Consider the following 17,005-nt stretch of genomic DNA (forward strand, 5'->3'; position numbering starts at 1 on the left):
TTATGCCTCCCCCGCCCTATTCCAGTTCAAGTCAGTGTTTCTTTCTAGTTGTGTAGGACACAGCTCCTTGGCCCAAGCTGGTATTATGAGCTTTGCGCTCCCCCTGGCTGTGGCAGTCAGTCGCCAGTTGTCAGTCGGCCGCTCACAGCAGCTCATGGCAGCTCTCCTCAGCTGCTGGCTGCTCACAATGGCTGCTGGCCACTGCTCATGGCAGCACATGGTAGCCCACAGCAGCGCTCAGCAGCCCAGCTCCAGGGAGAGCCATTGTTCATAATCTTAGCTGTAGAGGACACAGCTCACTGGCCCATGTGGAAATCTAACCGGTGACCTCGTTAGGAGCACGGCGCTCCAACCACCTGAGCCACCAGGCAGGCACCCCCAATTTTTTTTAAACAATGGGCAACCAAGTCTCATAGGGAGGCCTGAAGTGTCACAACAATTTATTGATTAGAAATAAACTATATTATGTAATTTCTGGCGGTTTCTCGCAAAGATTTCCTGGGTGGAACTTATTAGAATTACTCATTGTTAAAGTAACACCTCAGGGTTTAGTTTTGGACTCTATTTTTCTAATAGTTATTTAAAATTTGAGTTCATTTGGAGGAAACAATTATACAAATTTTTGCTGATATGTGCATAAATGTATGTATGAGTTTTTATAAACTGTGCAACTTCCAAAAGAATCTTCAAATACAGTATTACCAAGGTGAACATTATCTAATTAACCAACAAATGCTGACAGACTGGGGGTTGTGAGGAGATAGTCTCAGCCCTCAGGTGCTGTGAGGCCTGCAGCAGCTAAGAGCCTCTAATTCCCCATGGGCATGATTAGCTCCTGATAACAATGCTCCCTTGAGTTGTTTTATTGCTTTTATAAAAAGTCTTTATTGTGGAAAAATGTTTATTCCAACGCAGAAGGAGGATGGAGTTGACAGTTACTGTTGAGTGAATAGCAGTTACTTCACAGTTGTGGTACAAGCCATGACAAATCTGCGCATTTAGAATGCTTCCCAGGCAATCCAGATGTTGTGACTACCTCAGTACTTCTGCAGTAAAGCCCATCTTCCATGTAGAAGAATCGTAAAATTGTGTTTTCAAGTTAATGGTGTGGGTTCTCTAAAATTAGAAAGTGACTCATATCGTATGGGAGAAATTGATCAATGATTCAGTACAGAAAAATATTTTGGGTATTCAAATAAATGGCCTTGAATGCCATGATTAAAGAGATCAGGTGATTTGGGAAATACTAATTAATACAGACGAAATTGTGAGACAGACATTAGAAAGCTTTACTTCCCTTTGATGCCTCACTATTTTCTCCCTACAAATGCAACCCCAGTGGCTTTCCAAGTTAAGTAGAATAAAATCCAAACTTTTCATTATGACCTGAAAAACCTCACAAGAGCTATCCCTGATGATTTCTCAGGCCTCAATTCTTACCTCCCTTTCGATATTCTAGGTCTGCCAGTCTGCCTTCTCTCACTTGAAAAGGCCAACCTTGTTTTGGAGATTTTGCAATTGCTATTCTCTCTGAAATTAAACACTCTTTCACTAGGTCTTCACCTGTCTGCCTCTTTTCATGATTCCAGTGTCAGCAAGGATATCATTATCTCAGACAGGCCACCTCTTTAAAATGAGCATCCCACACACATTCTATCCCATTATCCTGTTTTAGTTTCTTCATCGCAAATATTAACCATTGACATATATTACTAATTTGATTGTCTGTATTTACCAAGTAAGATGTAAGTTCATGAAGGTAGAAACTGTCTCTCTTGCTCACACTTATAACCCCAACTTCTAGAAGACCGCCTTATAGGTAGTAAACAGTCATATAAATGTGTTTAATTAATATACATCCAAATTGTTACAAAATATACATTTTTAATTGCCTAGTTATCATCCATCCTCCTCCCTTCTTTCTAACAGAACTCCTAGGTTTCACTTTTCAACCTTTGCCCTGGAGCTGATCTCTTCAGGGCAAGATGGACCAATGCCAGCTCCAAGCAATGGATCCCCCTGGGCAGTGACTGGATTTGAGCCAGTGAGTTTTGATGAAGGCTTTGGCAGAGAGTTCTGAGAAATCTCTTCCTCACTTTCTGTAAGAGTTTAAAGAACAACTTTATGTTTGTTCCTCTGAATATTGTCAATGGGAGTCATGAAATTTACATGTGATGAGTGAGAAGAAACACTTTCATTTAATCTAGAGTGTTGACAACATATCAATAAATGAAAGAGAAGAAATGCTTTCATTTAATCTAGAGTGTTTACAACATATCAACATATCACAACATATCATTCCCAATCCTCCTCACAATGAGGATTGGGAAACTGAATTTTCATGGGAAAATAAATTTATTGTGGAATTATTTCATGTAGCTTCTAGGATCCTCTGATTCAGAGAAGTAAGAAGTTGATCTTACCCAGAAGGCCATTTTGCATTCACAAACAAAACCAGGAAGATCAGACCGTAAAGACATGATCACACAGTCACATTCACTTATCTAAACAGTGCTTCACATTCCATTCTGCAAACTCAGTGAGTTTATTTACAATATTTTAATTTATTATTTTTATGAGCAGAGTAAATTACTAAGTGAACTATTTAAGAGTATTAAATAAGCAATTTTAACTGCTATAGTATACTGTAATTGCGGTACTGTTACAGGAGTCTTGGTTCTTCTTGCCAACACAGTGAAGAATCCAAAGTCAGCAAGCTGATTAATATGCAAGCAGGTTTATTAGTGATATATTCTCAGGTAAGAGATCAGGCCTAGACGAGGTGGGGGAGAGAAGGAGAGGGAGAGGGATAGAAAGAGGGAGAAGGAAAGGGAGGGGAAAGGTGAGAGGGAGATGGAGAGAGAGAGACAGGGAGAGGGAGAGAGAGAGAGAAAGAGTGAGAGAGAGAGAGAGAGAGCGCGCTCAAGACTGATTTGCTTCTGAGAGACAATAGACCAAAACCTCAAGTCATGCAGCCAAATCACACAAAGCAGAGAACGTTGACCCCCAGCTGCACCTGGGACCAAAGGACAAGGACAACCTGAACTTGAATACGGAATCCTTCCAGAAGTGTCAGGGGGATACTGTGTCTTCTATTGTGAGATTTAAACTACTAGTGTAATTCAATTTAACAGTGTAATTTAGCTGGGGACTTTCTGAAAGATTTTTCTTTGCTTTGCTCCCCTCCTCTCCTGCCAAACCTTAATGACTCTGTTTACTATACATTTACTATGCACACCAGTTCCAATGGTTCTGTTCACTCCAGGCCAAGACCACCTCCGCCACCTCCTTTCCCTTTGTTCTGCCTCTTCTTCTGTGCCTATGAAACATTTTGGCTGTGGTGGGAGTTGGGGCGGGGGGAAGAGGGAAGCAGTGACTGGCCTTTGGACAGGGGTCCGCCATCCTCCCAGAATGCTGGCATTTTGAATAAACCTGCTTTTTCCCCCACCAAACTCGTCTCTCAAGTTTTGGCTTTCATGTGGCCAGCAGCTGAACCTTTAGCAGGTAACACAAGCAGAATATCCCTGGTCCAGGAAGATCCTGTGTTGATGGCCCTTACCATAAATGGCCAAGCTCTCAGTTCCTCTGATTAAAACTTGCCCTGCCAGCACGTCCACATACCTGTTCCTCCTATACTCTTAAAAACCCATCCCAAACCCTGGATTGGGGAGTTCAGGCTTTGGAGCATTTGCTTCCTGTTCTCTTGGGTGGCACCATTTGTAATAAAATAGCCAATATTTCTCCACTGCAAATCTCAGTGTTTAGTTTGTGGCTCTGCTAGTGCAGGTGTTACTGGGCTAAAGGTCCGGCTGCTTGCCACACAAAAGCCAAAATTCAAGAAGGAGGTTGATGGAAAGAAAAGCCCTTTTATGCAGAATGCCGGCCCTCTGGGAGGATGGTGGACCCCTGCCCAAGGCCTTCCTCACCTCCCAGCACAGCCAAAGGTTTTACAGGCAGTAAGAAGAAGCAGAACAGGGTTGACGTCATAGGAATGGCGGCAGCAGGGCACACTTTTTGAGTTCTCCTCCAGATCTTATCACAAACAGGACATTTATAACCAATCAAAGGACACTCTGCTCACCACGCAGAACAGCTAAGAGACTCGTGCAAGGATTACTTGCAGGTGGGCAAAATGGGCGAGCAGGGGAAGAGGGAAGAGAGCAGAGTGGAGACGCAGCCCGCATCTGTGGCTGTGGAAACGCGGCCGGCATCCGCAGCTGCAGAGACGCATGGGGTCCCAGGACAGAGCAGAGAACACAAAAGCCAAGAGGTGGGCTCTTTCCCTGCGTCCCACAGCTGATCTCTCCCACTGAAGGGGCAACATATCCAGCATTTGAGGCAATAACCTCAGCTGATACCTCCAGTTGGGCCCTAGGCCGGACAAAGGACACAAACTCCATACCTAGACAACTCCCCCCACTCTTCCAATCCTACCCCCGCCCTTCCAGAGACTTAAACTTGCCCCTGAACTGAGGAGTAGTGTCAGATTACAGAGGAGCCTTAGTGCTCAGGCTCTGGGAAGACTGGCGGGCAGCTCTGACCCAGGGAAGAGGCTGGGAAGAGTGTGATTTTTGCTGGGCTAGGAGAGAAGAGACTCCTCTACCCCCAGCCACCACCTTTTCTGGCCTGCGGGACGAGGGTGACATGGCTGGGCTGGGAGAGAGAACACACCTCCATCCCCAGCCCCCCCCCCCCTTTTCTGGCCTGCTTAGGGCGGGGCAATTACAACTGCGGAGGCATTCCCAGGGATCAGCACTAGGCGGCAGAGGCAGCTCCCGGCTTTCAGCAGCTCAGAAATCTCCTGCCCGCCACACACACACACACAAACACACACACACACACACACACACACACACGGAAGAAGTGCCCTAAGACTCAGGAGAACTGGACACAGGGCTGGTGGTGCTACTCTCAGTGTGCATATGTGCAGGCAAGGGCAGAAACTGCACTGACTTTGTAAAAACTACCATCCAGACCCCTCAGCCCCACACATCTAAATCTGCAGTCCCAATGTCACTCTGGGCACCAGGTGACCGGCTCTGCCTGCACAATATTTGGGGTCTCTTTGATACAGCAGAGGACAACCTGGAGATTACTTGGTAGGCTTAAGCCAAGACTGGCACTCCTTTTTGTTTTGTTTTGTTTTGCTTTGTTTTGTTTTGTCTTTATATCTTTGATATCTTTGCCTGTGTTGAGTAGGGGCTGTCGGTTGTTTTATTTTTGTTGTTGTTGTTGTTGTTGTTGTTGTGCCTGGTAATTTGCTTTGTTCTGAAATTGCCCTACCAGGGCCCAGCTTAAGAGGCACAAGATTCAACATACCCAGAGGCCAACTCCAGACCAAACCAGAGTACTACCGGGTTTGACCTACAAGTGACACACCCAGAGGGAATTCTCTACAGGCACAAGAGCTCATAGGGGCAAAGCCTCATTTAAGTGGTCAACCCTCAGGCAGCAGAACACCCTGCGGTGGGCAGAGCCAAGTCTCACAACTAGTCAGCCTAGGAGTTAACCCTACCTACTCACAATCGAAAAGCAATTAAAGATCTTCTTTAACAGGACAATATACACAACACAAGAGTCACCTTTGGAGCACACGCAGAGGAGAAGAAAGAAGGAGTGCAAGTCAAATATAAAGGACACATACTACATAAGATAACACAGCAAGAACTAAGAACTCTAGGGGATCTACTAATACATCAAAACAAACACAGAGAGTCAGCCAGAATGGGGAAACAAAGAAACATGTCCCAAATAAAAGAACAGAAAAAACCTCCAGAAATGGAATCAAATGAAACAGAGGTAACCAACCTATCAGAGACAGAGTTCAGAACACTGATGATAAGAATGTTTAAGGAGCTTAGAGACAACATAAAGAAAGATGTAGAAATCATAATGAACAACCAGTTAGAACTAAAGAACACAATTACCGAAATAAAGAATTCACTTGAAGGAATTAACAGCAGGTTAGATGAAGCAGAGGATCGAATCAGCGACTTAGAAGACAAGTTAGCAGAGATCACCCAAGCAGAACAACAGAAAGAAAAAAGAATAAAAAACAATGAAGATGGTTTAAGAGACCTCTGGGATAACATCAAGCGCAACAACATGCTCATCATAGGAATACCAGAAGGTGAAGAAAGGAAGCAAGGGAATGAGAACATATTTGAAGTAATAATGTCCGAAAACTTCCCTAACCTGATGAAGGAAACCAACATACAAGCCCAGGAAGCTCAGAGAGTTCCAAACAGGATACACCCAAACAGGTCCACACCAAGACACATTATAGTTAAAATGGCAAAGCTTAAAGACAAAGAGAGAATCCTAAAAGCAGCAAGAGAAAGACAGAGGGTTACGTACAAGGGAACTCCCATAAGACTATCAAATGACTTTTCTACAGAAACATTGAAGACCAGGAGGGAGTGGCAGGGGATACTCAAAGTGATGGAAAACAAATACCTACAACCTAGATTGCTTTATCCAGCAAGGTTACCATTTAAAGTTGATGGAGAGACAAAGACCTTCCCAGAAAAGAATAAGCTAAAGGAATTTATTACCACCAAGCCAGCCCTGCAAGAAATACTAAATGGACTTCTGTAAATAGAAGAAAGATGAAAACAATCTAACTACAAATTTAAAAATGGCAATAACTATGTACCTATCAATAATTACTTTAAATGTAAACGGATTAAATGCTCCAATCAAGAGACATAGGGTGGCTAAGTGGATAAGAAAGCAAGATCCTTGTTTATGCTGTATACAAGAGACTCAGCTCTGATCAAAAGACACACACAGGCAGAAAGTGAAGAGTTGGAGTAAGATATTTCATGCAAATGGAAATGAGAAAAAAGCTGGAGTTGCAGTACTTATATCTGACAAAATAGACTTTAAAATGAAGAATATATTAAAAGATAAAGATGGGCACTATATAATAATAAAGTGATCGATCCGACAAGAGAACATAACCCTAGTAAACATCTATGCACTCAACATAGGAGCACCTAAATATATAAAACAGATATTGACTGACATAAAGACTGAGATCAACAGTAACAGTATCATAGTAGGGGTCTTCAACACACTTCTGTCAACAAGGGACAGGTCTTCCAGACAGAAAATCAATATGGAAACAATAGCCTTAAATGATACATTGGACCACTTGGATTTAATCGATATTTTCAGAACATTTCACACCAATGCTGCAAAATACACGTTCTTCTCAAGCGCACATGGAACATTTTCCAAGATAGACCACATGTTAGGTCACAAAACAAGGCTTGATAAATTTAAGAAAACTGAACCAATTTTCTTCTCTGACCACAGTGCTATGAAATTAGAAATGAACTATAGGAAAAAAACTGGAAGAAACACCAATTCATGGAGGCTGAATAACATGTCACTAAATAATGAATGGGTCAAGCAGGAGATCAAGGAAGAAATCTAAAGATACCTCGAGAAAAAAAGAAAATGAAAACACGACGACCCAAAATCTATGGGATGCCAAGAAAGCAGTCCTAAGAGGGAAATTCATAGCATTGCAGGCCTACCTAAAGAAACAAGAAACATCACTAATCAACAGCTTATCTTCTTCACACTTAAGGGATCTGGAAAAAGAACAGCAAAATAAGCCCAAAGGGAGTACAAGGAAGGAGATAATAAAGATCAGAGTGGAAATAAATGAAATAGAAACCAGAAAAACAATACAAAAGATCAATGAATCCAAGAGTTGGTTCTTAGAGAAGATAAACAAAATTGACAAACCTTTAGCCAGACTCATTAAAAAAAAAAGAGAGAGAGGACCCAAATTAATAAAATCAGAAATGAAAGAGGAGAAGTGACAACGGACACTGCAGAAATACAAAAAGTTTTAAGAAGTTACTATGAGCAACTATATGCCAACAAATTTGACAATCTGGAAGAAATGGACAATTTTCTAGAGGCGTATAACCTTCCAAGGCTAACTCAAGAAGAAACAGAAAACCTGAATAGACTGATTACCACCAGGGAAATTGAATCAGTAATCAATAATCTCCCAAAGAACAAAAGCCCTGGACCAGATGGCTTTACAGGTGAATTTTACAAAACGTTCAAAAAAGAATTATCACCTATTCTCCTCAAGCTCTTCCAAAAAATCCAAAAGGAGGGAAGACTCCCAAACACTTTTTACGAAGCCACTATACCCTGATCCCAAAATCAGACAAAGACACCACAAAAAAAGAAAACTACAGGCCAATATCTCTAATGAACATAGATGCAAAAATCCTCAACAAAATATTAGCGAACAGAATTCAACAATACATTAAAAAGATCATACACCATGATCAAGTGGGATTCATCCCTGGTATGCAAGGGTGGTTCAACATCCGCAAATCAATTAATGTGATACACCACATTAACAAAATGAAAAATAAAAATCACATGATCATATCAATAGATGCAGAAAAAGCATTTGATAAAATCCAGCAGCCATTTATGGTAAAAACCCTTAAGAAAGTGGGAATAGAGGGATCATATCTCAACATAATAAAGGCCATATATGATAAACCCACAGCTAACATCATACTCAATGGGGAAAAGCTAAAACCATTCCCTTTAAGATCAGGAACAAGGCAAGGTTGCCCACTTTCTCCACATCTATTCAACATAGTGCTGGAAGTTCTAGCCACAGCAATCAGACAAGAAAAAGAAATAAAAGGCATCCAAATCGGTAAGGAGGAAGTAAAATTGTCATTATATGCAGATGACATGATACTATATATACAGAACCCTAAAGACTCCACCAAGAAGCTATTAGAGCTGATAGATGAATTTAGTAAAGTAGCACGACACAAAATTAATATTCAGAAATCAGTTGCATTTGTATATACCAATAATAAAACATCAGAAGGAGAAATTTAAAAAGCAATCCCATTTACAATTGCTCCAAAGACTATAAAATACCTGGGAATAAATTTAACCAAAGAAGTAAAAGATCTGTACTCAGAAAATTATAAGACACTGAAGAAAGAAATGAAAGAAGATAGAAATAGATGGAAACACATACCATGTTCATGGATAGGAAGAATTAATATACTTAAAATGTCCATACTGCCTAAGGCAATATACATATTCAACGCAATTCCTATCAAACTACCAACGACGTTTTTCATAGAACTAGAACATATAATCCTAAAATTTATATGGGACCATAAAAGACCCCTTATAGCCTCAGCAATCTTGAGAAATAAGAACAAAGTGGGAGGTATAACAATACCTGACATCAAAGTATACTACAAGGCTACAGTAATCAAAACAGCATGGTACTGGCATAAAAACAGACACATAGATCAATGGAACAGAATAGAGAGTCCAGAAATAAATCCATGCCTATATGGCCATTTAATCTACAATGGAAGCAAGAATGTATGGTGGGGTAAAGACAGTCTATTCAATAAATGGTGCTGGGAAACCTGGACAGACACATGCAAAAAAATGAAGCTGGACCACCTCCTTACACCATATACAAAAATAAATTCAAATGGCTTAAAGACTTAAATGTAAGGTCTGAAACTATAAAATTCCTAGAAGAAAATATAGGAAGAAACTTCACAGACATTACCCGGAGTAAGATTTTTACTGATATATCCCCTCGAGTGAGGGAAGTAAGAGAAAAAATAAACATATGGGATTACATCAAACTAAAAAGTTTTTTCACAGCAAAGGAAACCATCAATAAAACAAAAAGGGATCCTACTGAATGGGAAAAGATATTTGCCAATGATATATCTGATAAGGGGTTAATATCACAAATTTATAAAAAACTCACTGAACTCAACTCCAAAATAACAAACAACCCAATTAAAAAATGGGTAGAGGACATGAAGAGACATTTTTCTAAAAAGGACATACAGATGGCAAACACACATATGAAGAAATGCTCAACCTCACTAACCATCAGAGAAATGCAAATAAAAACCACAACGAAATACCACCTCACCCCAGTCAAAATGGCTATCATCAATAAATCAACAAACAACAAGTGCCGGCGGGGTTGTGGAGAAAAGGGAATGCTTGTGCACCGTTGGTGGGATAGCAGATTGGTGCAGCCACTATGGAAAACAGTATGGAGGTATCTCAAAAATCTGAAAATGGAACTACCCTATGATCCAGTAATTCCACTCCTGGGTATCTATCTGGAGAAATCCAAAACTCCAATTCAAAAATCTTTATGCACTCCTATGTTTATTGCAGCATTATACACAATAGCCAAGACATGGAAACAACTGAAATGCCCATCGGTGGATGACTGGATTAAGAAACTGTGGTACATTTATACAATGGAGTATTACGCAGCCATAAACAAGAAAGAAATCTTACCATTTGCAACAACATGGATGGACCTAGAGGACATTATGTTAAGTGAAATAAATCAGACAGAGAAAGACAAATACCATATGATCTCACTTACATGCGGACTCCAAAGAAAAGAATAAGTGAATGAACTAATCAGAAACAGTTTTGGAGACATAGAGGAAAAACTGAGGGTCGCTAGATGGGTGGGGGGGATAAGGGGGAAAGTGAGGGGATTAGAAAACAATCAGTAACCACAAGATGGCCACGGGGTTTTGAAAATTTATTTGGGGAACGTTATCAATAATATTGTAAAGATTTTGTAGGGTATCCAATGGACACTTGTCTCATTTGGGAGACCACCTCAGGTATGATGTAGATGTCTGATCACTGCACTGTATACCTGAAGCTTAACAATAATGAATGCCAACTATAATTATACATACATATATATATATATATATATATATATATATATATATATATATATTTACAAGAAGCGGAGTACAGCATTAGGAATAGAGACAGTGGAAATGTAATGGCTCTGTGCGATGTCAGAAGGATAGTGGATGGGGGAGGGGGGTTCACACAGTGTGAGGGATATAAATGATAAACGTCTAAGTATTACTTTGTCTTGTGCACATGAAACTAATAAAAAAATAAATAAAAGAAGCAGAACAAAGGAAAGGAGAAGTTGGTCAGGCAAGTCCTGATAAAAGCTGCTTCCCAGAGGTTGGTTTGTTTCAGGGATAGGAGTGGATCTTATGCGGATGTAGAAACTTCTTTCTTTGAAGTCATTGAGCTAGCTATGCATTCTGTCTGAAACTAGTATGCATAGTAAACAGAACCATTGAAACTGGTGTGCTTAGTAAATGTAGTAAAGAGTCATTAAGGTTTGGTGGGAGGAGAGGAAAACAAGGAAAAGAAAAACTTTCAGAAAGTCCCAAGCTAACCTACACTGTTAAATCGAATTATACTAGAGGTTTAAATCACAAAATAGAAGATATAGTGTTATTGTTACAATGGGTAGATGAACTCTTTCAGTTCTGTAATAAAAAACGGCAATTCAGATGGGACTTAAACCTGAATGGGCTTTCTATCCGTGGTTCAGTGACTGCTGGCCAGTGGCCGTCTCTCCAGGTCCCATCCAAGTAGCTGACTGGACTTACTGTTCGAGGGACAAACCTGCAGTGCTCACTGCTGACCAGGCATGGCTGACTTACAGTGCTTTCATTTTGCAATGAAATTGGGTACGTGGCTTCAAAGGCATCTCTTGGTAAATAGCTTCATGGGTGATGACACCAAAGAAACTTTCCTTTTTGGTGATTTGGGAATTTCCCACTGGTTATACAAGGGAATAGGCTTTGAGAAATTACCTTGGTAATCTGGATTGAAATCATTTGGTTTGTTTGAACCCAGCCATGGAATTTTGTTTTTAACTTGAAATTGGTTTTAAACTGGTCTAGAGCTGGCAAATTAACTCTGAAAATTGTGTATGTGTGTGTGGGGAGGAGGGGGATGTATGAATGTGAGTGAGGTAATCTTGTTTGTCGATGTTATTTGATTTGACCTTGATGAACTGAATTCCCCTGTGATTATAGTGAACTCTTTTGTAAGAGCCTTCTGACCCCACAGAAGAGAGGCACACCTCTAGCCATTCCAAGGGGTCTGGGGACTTTACACACTCCTCCCAGGCTTTCTTTGTACATGCTAAAGCAGCCGAAAGTGGTAGCCTGTATGGGGCTCACTCACCTGAACTTTGTTGGTTTCGGAGAGGAAGCCACATGGCACACAGTCATTGTTTAACCCACACTGTTATGTTTCAAGTCCAGGTGCCCAAAGCTTCAAAAGGCCCAAACTTGAAACATCAGAGTTTGGAATAAGGACCAGTTTATTGATCAAGAAGCCACCAACCAAGAAAATGGGAGCCCTGGTGGTTCCACAGATCCATCTTAAGGAAGTACAGCGTTCAGGCTTCTTCTATGTCAAGGGAAGGGAAATGCCTGTTTTGTAAATCTCTAACCACCAGCAGAATTTCTCTAATGCTTAGCACTTCTACACACAAGACAAAGCAGAAGCTACTGGTCTGTAGGCCATGGAAACCACTCAGGCTTGAACAAGGTGGAGTCAGAGAGCTTGAGCACTTCACTCTTATAATTCCTCTCTTTTTTTGTTCCTTCCTCAATCTTGAGTGAAATAGGGCTACCAGGTCCAGGCTCAATTAAGAGGGAAGATTAGCTTTTAAGATGGAGTCAGATTTGTCTGCCCACTGTGCCCTTTATCTGTACTTACAATCTCATATACCCATCTCTTCTGTGATGGTCCCTGAGCCTTAGAGGGGGCATTCTGGGTGTTCAATTTACAAACAGAGAACACAGCAATGGTAGAAGTAGCAACAGCAGAATACACCAGTATCCTAATATGGTACAAGGCATAAAGAGTAACTTTTGTTATTATGTCTCTCAGGACCCAAAACATGATAAGTTGGCCACTGTACAAACTCTTCCTTGTTCAGTTAACAAGTAATCTAAAGCAATCTTATTCTCTAAAGACCCACATGGCAAGGACTCTAAGATGGTCTGTTAGAATCTCAGAGCTTGATCAGAATGGTCCAAGGGCTGACTATATGGGTTAAATTCTATAACATCGATATTTGATAAGATTTATGGAAACAAAAGAAAAATAAATGTTAATTATCAAAGCAAATTATAAATTAGTTTCTGAATCTGTGAGGCTGTCAGTCAAGATTTCTACAAGTACAGCTCATAGTTTCACTTTTGCTGGAATGAAAGTAGGCAGTGACAATCTGACAGATTCTCCTGGTATGCAGAATGTCTCTGATGATGTCATCAGGTGCTCAGGTAAACAATGTGTGGTTTATACAGCGTCACTGAGATTGCTTAAGTGTGAGCTGTTGTGATGATTTCTCTAAAGTGTATATCATGTCATCTAGCTGCAATTTGTAATTGCAAGGCTCAGAAAAAAAAAAACAGTTTTAATTCTCAATAATTCCAAGGCAAAAGATGGGACAAAATGAAATATTAGTGCAGAGGGATGTAGCCAAATATTTTCACTAGAAAAATGCAGGATTCAGTCCAGTTTAGAGGTGAAAATAAAATTTTAAAGACAATTAACTGAACCAGAATCTATTGCTCACAACTGTGTATTATAGTTTCTATTGAAACAATTTTTCTCTCTAAAAATCACCCCCTACACCTGTACACCTGAAACCAATATAAACTAATATTTAATGTCAACTGTAATTGAAAAAGAAATTAAATCACCCTCATTTTTATCAAGGATAGCCAAATTAAGACTAATTAATTGCGTAAGTCTAGCTTTAATAAACTTGGTTTATATAAATACAATAAGAATAGCAATTGATAATGTAGGTTCTTTTAAATCTCTGTGCTAAAATTTCATAAGGAATCTCCAGGTTGAACTTCAATTATCCTCTTGAGGCTGAGACCCAGGCCACAGCCTTGCCACTAGACTTTATTTGCAATACCTATAGATTTGGGTGAATTCCTCAGGTTCTGAGTCCCCCAAAATGTCTTGAGGTTCTTTGTTTGTATCTCCCAGAAAAACAACCTTTGTTCCTTACCCAGAAAGATTGCTGTGAACCATGTAAGCAAGGTACCAGGCTGTTTTTCCAAGAGGATTTTATTGGCTTCCAATGTCAGTCTTAATTCCTTAAAACTTTCTGGTGAGATCCAGAGTCTGTGCATGTCTCTCTTAAATATGACATTCCAGTCAAAGACTTGGTAATAAAAACCCATTTCCAATTGTGGCCTGTTGTAAAGAAAACAGATTCGTATTGAATTTATACAAACAACCATATAGCCATGAGAATAACAATACTCATTCTGAGTCTCCAAGTTCTGGAAGGATGAGGTAGGGAGAAAAATGTAAATGTTTCAGTAGTGCTTACAAATGTATAATTCACCAAATTACTCTAAGAAAAACAAATTTCTTTATATCTGGAAAACAATAAGATTAAAAATCAGCAATGTTTCAAATAAAAAGTTATAAAAATTATGATCATTCTTAGTTTATTCAGTCCCATATAATCAATTCTTGCTTATACTGATCATTTGCCAGCATTTTATGAATCCAGATATTCCTTAGAGTTCTGTAAATCTTCATCCAGTTTAAAGGTATGATCTGAAAATTTATTCTCAGAAACTTGTATTTTAAAATAAGAGAGAGTCCTTTCCATGGATCTTTTTGAAGATGAAATATATTTGCAAAGCACGAGAGTAAAACAATGATTGTAAATGACACACACACAAAAAATTCAAATGACACAGTTATAGATCTGATTATAATGTAAACAACGAAGACATTTGCCTTGTATTTAACATATAACATTTTAAAATAACAATTAGAATTACAATTAAAAATATTATTATCATGAATATAGACTCTTGGAGATTTTTATATAATCTCTAGAACATCCATTTTAGTAATAATAATATATGCATACAAATACATGATAGTTATTATTTCTTCATTTGACAAAGCTTCCCATGCAATTTTAGCATAGTGAATAGGTCTAATTAGTTTTAAGTACTCTTTTATAAGGAGAGAGAGAACAAATCTTTAAGGTATTGCAGGGGCTCCTTGGAAGAGCTCAAAACGATTTCCAAGTTAAGTAGGTCTCCTTTTAAACCTTGAACCCTGGGAAAAGTTGTCAAACATATGCAACCGAAAAGATCATATATCATTATGAAATAATATTAAATTATTCATTTACCCAAAGTGACAATAGAAAATTTCAAACACAAATACAGAAGTTTATATAATTATTAGAAAAACTTAGTTCTTACTATTGAGGAGATTCAGTTTTCTTAAGTAACCAAGGACCTGATTGAGACAACATAAAACACAAAAATTTATTTTGATAAAATACAGGATCTTTGCTTTCTAGGCAGACAACTTTTCACAATATCAGTAGCAGACTAATACTTTAAGAAACTTTGTCCTTTTTAGCAGGGAAAACTTAATTAGGCCCACTTAATATACTAAAATTACATGGGAAGTCTTGTCAAATAAACAAATAATTGTGTTGTGTTTGTATGCATATAGTCTTATTATTAAATGATGTTACAGTGATAATAATCTCCAAGAGTCTACAATGTCCTGACACTGTATTTTCATTTGGTTTCTTAAAATTTTATGTTACAGAAAGAAGCAAATTTCTTTGTCAATTGCATTATAATCAGATCTATAACCATGCCATCTTAAGTTTTTTTGTCATTTATAAGCAGTCCATGGGTCTAACTTTAATAGTTATTCATAAGTCTGTTTCTAGCAGGATGATGTGCCTGACTGATGCACCTCTCTATCATATCAGTCCCAGAGTCCCAGAGATTGGGTATTATTAAAATCAAGAGAAAAGAAACATCCTGATGATCAGCTTGAGCCCAAGTGGATGGGGCCCAATTAGATTCTTTTAATAACCCAGTCCTTTGTTAAATTGTTCCAGCTCTTTTTAAGAACACTCAGGATTGCTCCTCTATGATGAAAATTCATTCCAAAGGCTTCGAGAAATCAGGGGGACGTGCTCCTGTTCTGTCCATAGACAAGCCTAAACAGTTGGAATACTCATGTAATCCTCTAACAGATCATAAGTTACTGTTTAGAAGCCAACTAACAAAAGATAAGTAACCCACAACTCACTTCGATGCATCCTTGTCTTTATTTGCTTGTATTTCTAAATTTCCACTTGCTTTAAACGATCTCCTTTGGATATATAAAATCTAATTATTTTCCTTTAAATTTATTCAACCAATTCAAAAGAGAAGCTCCCCAATTTTCTGACTATCGAACTGGCTATCAGGAACATAGTTTTTGGCTAATGTTTGGCAGGACCTTATCTCTCTGAAGTGGGGAGTGGGAGCCCATGAACTCATAATTAGCAATTTTTTAATAACTTTAGGAATAATAGCCATTGAGATTGCTCAAGCCATAGTGTCTCAAAAGGAGGCCTTAGACTCTCTGGCCAAAGTTGTATTTATTAGGTAATTGAATTGCTTTGGATTATATCCTAGCTGAACAGGGTGGTACCTTTGTACTGGTCAACTATTGCTCAAGAGCTGTGGAGCAGGGCATCAAAATACTAGTAATGCAGGATAAAGCCCATCCCGGCACACGTAAATATTTGCAGTTAGGTACAAAGGAGTTCCATTCCTTAAGCCCCTAGGTTTATACTCCTAACAGCCAGCTGTGGGCTCTTTAACAATCCTGTACTTTGCACTGGTGGGCAAAGGTTATTGCCAAGGTATTTGGAAAAATGAATTCATCCGATAATAGCGCTACTCACCTTCGGTTCTTATACTTTCTATGTAATATAAATGGACAAGAGGCCAAATTATAATCTCAGACAATGTTTATTGGGGCTTATGCTGGAGCACAAAGGAGACAGCACAGGGAAAGAAGTTCTCGGCTGGCTTCCCGAAAGTCTTTCGGGACATTATATAGGGCAGAGTGAGGGCGGGCGTCCTGTCGTCAGCTGGGGTAAGGCCTTCCTTTCTTCCTGGTTTCGGCGCTTGTGCATCTGCAGCGGATGCCAGGGTCTTGGCGCATGCTCAGTAGGCTCAAGATGGCTGCTCACTACACCATCCCAGGAAGGTCATATAGTGGTCAACTCTGGGTCAAGTGTGCATGTGGATGTGGG

Source organism: Rhinolophus ferrumequinum, chromosome 26 (genome assembly GCF_004115265.2).
Source record: "Rhinolophus ferrumequinum isolate MPI-CBG mRhiFer1 chromosome 26, mRhiFer1_v1.p, whole genome shotgun sequence".
Taxonomy (NCBI): Eukaryota; Metazoa; Chordata; class Mammalia; order Chiroptera; family Rhinolophidae; genus Rhinolophus; species Rhinolophus ferrumequinum.